The following is a 6,694-nucleotide window of genomic DNA, read 5'->3' on the forward strand; positions in this document are numbered from 1 at the left end:
CATGTAGATGTTTTTGGTATTAACACAGTGTTTGAAGGAGTATTGTTTTTTTGTACAGTCAGGTATATATTTACCTTCAGGAAGGATTCACAGTCTGACAAAGTGGGAAAATCAGTGCACCATTGCAAAGGTGAGTTTTAATAGTGTCTTGAAATTCTGTCCATCATTGATTTTTTTTTAATTTATTTTTTTGTTGAATCACCATGTTGAAAGTTACAAAGCTTTAAGGCTTAAGTCTCAGTTACATAATGCTCGAACACCCATCCCTTTACCAGTGCTTGTATTCCACCACCAAGAACCACAGTAAACCTCCCACCCCACCCCGCCCTGCCCCCAAGTCCCCCACCCCATCTGTGTAGTTGGTAAGTTACACTTTACTTTCTTTTTACCTTGATTACATACAACAACAACAACAACAACAACCTTGATAAGGGGGCAAGAAATGTGAAATGGAACAAGGAAAGCCTCTTCAACAAATGGTGCTGGCATAACTGGACAGCCACATGCAAAAAAAATGGGCTTAGACATCAACCTTACACCATGCACAAAAGTCAGATCAAAATGGATTAAAGACCTCAACATCAGACCACAATCCATAAGGTACATTGAAGACAAGGTTGGCAAAACCCTTCACAATATTGAAGCTAAAGGTATCTTCAAAGATGACACGGAACTAAGTAAGCAAGTAGAAACAGAGATACACAAATGGGACTATATTAAACTAAAAAGCTACTGCACTGCAAGACACAGTGACCAGAATTCAAAGGGAATCTACAGAATGGGAAAGGATATTCACCCAGTACCCATCCGATAAAGGATTAATAACAAGGGTATATAAAGTACTGGTTGACCTCTACAAAAAGAAAACACCCAACCCCATCAAAAAATGGGGCGAAGAAATGAACAGAAACTTTCTCAAGGAAGAAATACGAATGGCTAAAAGGCACATGAAAAAATGCTCTTCATCACTAATCATCAGGGAAATGCAGATCAAAACAACTATGAGATACCATCTCACACCACAAAGACTGGCTCACATCCCAAAGAACAAAAACAACCGCTGTTGGCGTGGATGCGGGGACAAAGGAACCCTCCTACACTGCTGGTGGGAATGTCGACTGGTTCAGCCCTTCTGGAAAACAATATGATCGATTCTCAAAAAATTAGAAATTGAGCTTCCATTTGACCCAGCAATACCACTCCTGGGAATATACCCTGGAGAAGCAAAAAAATATAGTCAAAATGACATCTGCACCTGTATGTTTATCGCAGCACAGTTTACAATAGCCAGAATCTGGAAAAAAAAACGAATGCCCGAGAACAGATGACTGGCTAAAAAAACTTTGGTACATCTACACAATGGAATACTATGCAGTGGTTAGAAAGCATGAAGTCATGAAATTTGCATGTAAGTGGATCAACATGGAAAGTATCATGTTGAGTGAAATGAGTCAGAAAGAAAGGGACAGATACAGAAAAATTGCACTCATATGTGGAATATAAAGTAGCAGAGAGGTACGATCTAGCAAAGATGCAACCTCTGGCAGAAAGCCGTCTGGACTTAGTCACTAAAATACTAAAATACAGAAATCTAGAACCTCACAGCCGCTACATCATTGATTTTTGGAGGCCTTACCTGGCACTGCTCAGGGATTAGTCCTGTGCTCAAAGAACCGTATGGGGTGCGAGAAATTGAACCTAGGTCTATAGCATGTAAGTCAAGTGCCTTTACTGTTGTACTATATCTCTAACCTCATTGTTGGTCTTTTATTACTATGTTTTGTTTACTTTGTTTTGTTTTGTGAGCAAACCCAGTGACTGGCTCTGCACTCAGGAATCTGTCCTGAGGTGCTGGTAGGAAATATATGGGGTACTAAGGATCAAACCCGGCAATGCATGCAAGGCTTTACCTGCTGTATTATATCTCTGGCCCCCACTGTTGGTCTTTTAAATTATTACTAAGTAGTGATTATAAATCTTAATTTGAGGGTCTCTTGCCCACACACCTGGCTGTCTTCCCCAGGGTCCCTTGGAGGGGATGGGCTCCAGCTTCCCTCCCCACCCCGAGCAGAGCTCCCAGAGGCCAAAAAACCACCGGAACCTAGCTATAGCCATGCTGGAGGCCCCTCTCCACATGTTTGGACAGGCATCATGCGCGAAGGTACCAGCAGAGGAACCCAGGAGTGTGTAATCCCATCAACAGCCAACATCCAGAGACTTAAAAGTAAGCTCGCAGAAGCAATATCTTATAGCTTACTTCTCCCTCTGGGAGAAACTGGCAAGCTTCTGAGAGTTTCCTGCCCACATGGGACAGCCTTGCAAGCTTCCCATGGTGTATTCATATGCTAAAGCCAGTAACAAGCTGGATCCCATTTCCCTGACTCTGAAAGAGCCTCCAGTGCAACATCATTGGGAGGGCCTAGTCAAGAGAGACTTCTAAAATCTCAGGGAAAAGATGAATGGAGTGGTTACTGAGCCCGCTCGAGAAATCGATGATAAACAGGATTTTGTGATCGAATTTGAGATTATGAATCAATTTTAGAGTCTAAGCAAAAAATGAAATTTTTCCCTTGTTAAAGCTTTTTGTTTTGTTTTCTTAACTAATTGTACTAACCACTATTGCTTTTAATTGAAAACTTAGAGGGCCAAAAACCAATTAATTTGGCTATTTAAAATGTTTTTACTTTTTGAGCAGGCTTGGAGATCTCAGCCCTGGGTCCCGCACACCTGGGTAGCTGAGTAGCTTTTACTATTAAAAAATATATTATTGCTGCCGCTACCGAGATGTAATCCCAGGGGCCGCACGCATGTGCGGCCCCTCCGCAGCTGCACGAGCGTGAATCCAGACCCAGCTAAACCACTCTCGACATGGGCAGCTACTTGCAGAATGTCTCCAGCCTGAGAACTAAGCTGCGACCCCATGCCCGCCCAGGAGGGGAAAGGTATTTCTCTCTCTCTCTCTCGCCTGTCCCTTCCGGGGGATGAAGGGCGTGGGGACCGCCATATTATGACGACCACAGATGGGGTTTACAAGCTTTCAATGATCCAACATCCGGAAGAAATCTCCCTGGACTTTGTTGTTAACGTACAGAAATCCAAAACGTCATTTCTCTTCACAACAGGTCTGACTCTAGTGGGGTGCTCGGGATGGTGGGGTGCGGTGATGGGCGGGATGGGAGGTGTACTGTGTTTTTTATTTGGTGGTGGGATATGGGCACTGGTGAAGGGATGGTTGTTTCAGCATTGTATGACTAAGACTTAAGCCTAAAAGCATTGTAATTTTCCACATGGTGATTCAATAAAATAAAATTCTTATTAAAAACATGTTTTTACTTTTTCAAGTTGAGAAAGTTTTGAAATACCAAAATGGATGCAGTTTTGAAGTACCACAATGAAATTTGAAGACTACATCTAATTTTCAAACTGTTTCTTTCCTTCTATGAACAAGATAAATATATTTATAAACAGGATCCTAGTTATGGTGTCTAATAAAAATTCTGAAATTGTGATATAAATCTTACATAGAGGAAGGGATTTAGAATATATCTATGAATATTCTCCAGATCTAATAGCAAATTTTCCCATTTATTATTTTTTTTATTTTTACATAGTACCAATATCCTTGGTTCGTAATTTAAGGGATGCTATTCCATACTCACCATCAGAGTGCCAAGATTGGTCCACCATCATCTTAAGTTCTCTTTCCCTTGACATCTGCAGAGAACAGTTTATTGGCCATATCTCAGACTTGACTTCTACTGGGGCTCATCTAATCCTTTGATTTGTATTGTTATACTCTACAGATGCATGTGGTCATCTAATGTGTCTTTTCTTTCTAAATCACTTCACTTAACAAAACACGTCCAATTCCACCCAAGTTGCAGCAAATTGCATGATTTCATATTTTTTCATAGCTCAGTCCTACTACATTGTATGTATATACCACAAATTTTTGATCTACTGTTACTGGTCACTTAGGTTGTTTCCAGATTTGGGTTATTATAAATTATGCAGCAATGAGCATAAGTAATCACATTATTTAAATTGTTGATTTTATAATATTCTCTGCTGATAATGCATCAAGTTTGCACCAGTTTTTTTGGAAATATTAAATAAAGTTATTAGATTTCCCTCTTTAATAGCTTTGTGATAATCACACTATAAGGTAGAATTTATGTGTTATTATTATCTTGTTCTTAGCACTAGAGTAATGTGTTGAGGCTGAAGACATAGTACAATAGGTAAAGCACTGCCTTACATATGGCAGACCTGGGTTTGATCTCTGGTATCCCCAGATGGTCCCCAGAGCCTACAGGAGTAATTCCTGAGTACAGAGCTAGGAGTGACTCCTGAGCACTCTGTGGGTGTAGTCCAAAACTAAATGAAAGAATAATGTGCTAATATTTGAGTTACATACTATGTTTTTATGACTTCTTATTCAATAATAAAACACAGAGAGGGATTTTACTATTTTACTACTTACTAGCTTGGAGATTGATCAATATTACTTCAAATGAAATATATGCCACTAAATAGGGGAGAGGAATTTATTTAATCAAACAAAAGCAAATCAGGCTTTAAGTTGCAGTATGTTTGTATTCTTTTTTTCCATTAAATTTATTTTTCCTTTTCTTTCCCCCCATTTGAGAGTTTATGGTTAGATCACACCAGTGATTCTCAGGAATCAGTGCCAGGTATCAATGCTCAAGGATCACTCCAGAAAGTGCTCAGTGAGCCATCTGTAGGCTAGGAATTGAACTAGTATTGGTTATGTGCAAGAGAAGTGAATTTAACTATCCCAGTATTATCTCTCTTGTCTTTGTTCTTATTCATTTTTATTATCATCAGCGAACCATTTGTTCTTAATTTCACAACATAAAAATGTTAAGTGCCTGAAAGCCAACAAATGTAGCTTTCAAAACTGAGATATGTACATAAATAATAGCTTATTATTAATTGTTAGGGGATGAAATATTGTTTATGCTGAAGAGCCAAAAGGTAAGGTAACATAAAGTTCAAGAACAATAACCTATGCTAATATGATCACTTATGAACTTTATTCCATGGTAAATAAATTTTAAGTAGTAGTATTTAAATTATAGTAGTATCAGACAGGAATACTTATCATGTAAGAAACAAATAGCAGTTACGTCATTGTTTCTTGAGTGTGGGATTTGCACAGGAATTGGGAACATCTATAATCTTATAGCTTCCTGATTTATGCATAACATGTTGGTCTTTAGTTACTGTTGCTAATTAATCTTTTGCTATATTTTACTATTTTTCAGAGACTCTAATAATATAATAAATTGAAATTTACTTAAGAGACATATGGAGAAATATGTGTTGAGAGATAATAACTATGAACTTGAATAAAATGAAAATAACAACAATAATACCCTATACCTAGACAATGAAATTTTGGTACTGAGATCACACTTTAGGCCAATGTTTGGAACATCAATCATTATCAAATAGGAAAGGTTTAGAAGTTTTGCTTAATAATGATTTATGATTAGGACACTGCCTGATAATAAATAAATGACTACTATATATATTTTCACTTTTATTGATGAGTGTGTCTGCAAAACATGATAGTACTGGGAAAAAGAAAAGTATTATTCACAAGAAAGTGCTCAGAGTCACATCATGTTATTTACAAAAAATTAAAATGGAGAAATAACAAGAGATGGGCTTCTGTATTCTTTCAGTAAGACTGTCAATGATTTTCTTGTATTGGCATCACTCTGTGTAAGGTACATTGTAAGAGATGATGGGATCACAATGAACAAGACAGGTCTCTGCTTACACAGGCAAGAAAGTGCCATATACACAGGGAAGAGATGAATGGTATTGATTCAGCAGAATGTGGTGAAATGTACTTATTGGACTACATATCAGCAGTATTTTTAAAGTAAAACTGACAGAATTTGTTACAGACATATGTAAATTTCTATAATAGGATCACAAAATAATGGCTGTTTGTGCATATATTTGTGTTTATATTATTGAGTCACATTTGAGGGCCCAACTGAATCTCAAAATAATTACCTTTATATAATCCCTCCAACTCTACCGACAACTCAAACACAGTCTGAGCTGTGGGGTGATGCTTTGTTTCTCCTTAAATATTAGATACTGCTTTTTTGACTGTCCAAGAAAACACTTTCAATTATTCATTTCTATAAGAAATCTAGTTGTTTTGTGTTTGATTATAATGAGGGGGATTGGAGAGTTTTGCTTATCACACCAAGTAAAAATGACTAACGTGGAGTGAGACATTTTTAAGATTCATGCTGTGGCTGAATTCACAAAATTAGCCACATTAGCAATCCCTTGCTGGTAGCACAACAATGCATGAGTACTTTTATTTTCAAAAAAGTAACCTGAAAAACATACAATCTTTGTATCAACTCTTCCTTTATTCTGATCTTACATCTTATTATCAACCCAAATCTTAGTCCTATTCTCTTTGCTCACATATTTCCTACCCTTTTTAGTTCTGTGTTGCTTTTTTGTCTTTTGTTTATGTGTGTGTGTGTGTGTGTAGTTCTATTTTGACTCCTTCCTCTATTCTTATATTCTTAAGCATACCTCCTCTGATTTCCCTTAAAGTCTTTATATTGATGGCTTTGGGAATCTCTTATTTCTCCCATTTTTGTTCACCTCCTCCCAACCTCAATTTATCATGCAT

This window comes from Sorex araneus, chromosome 1, assembly GCF_027595985.1.
Source record: "Sorex araneus isolate mSorAra2 chromosome 1, mSorAra2.pri, whole genome shotgun sequence".
In the NCBI taxonomy this organism is placed as follows: Eukaryota; Metazoa; Chordata; class Mammalia; order Eulipotyphla; family Soricidae; genus Sorex; species Sorex araneus.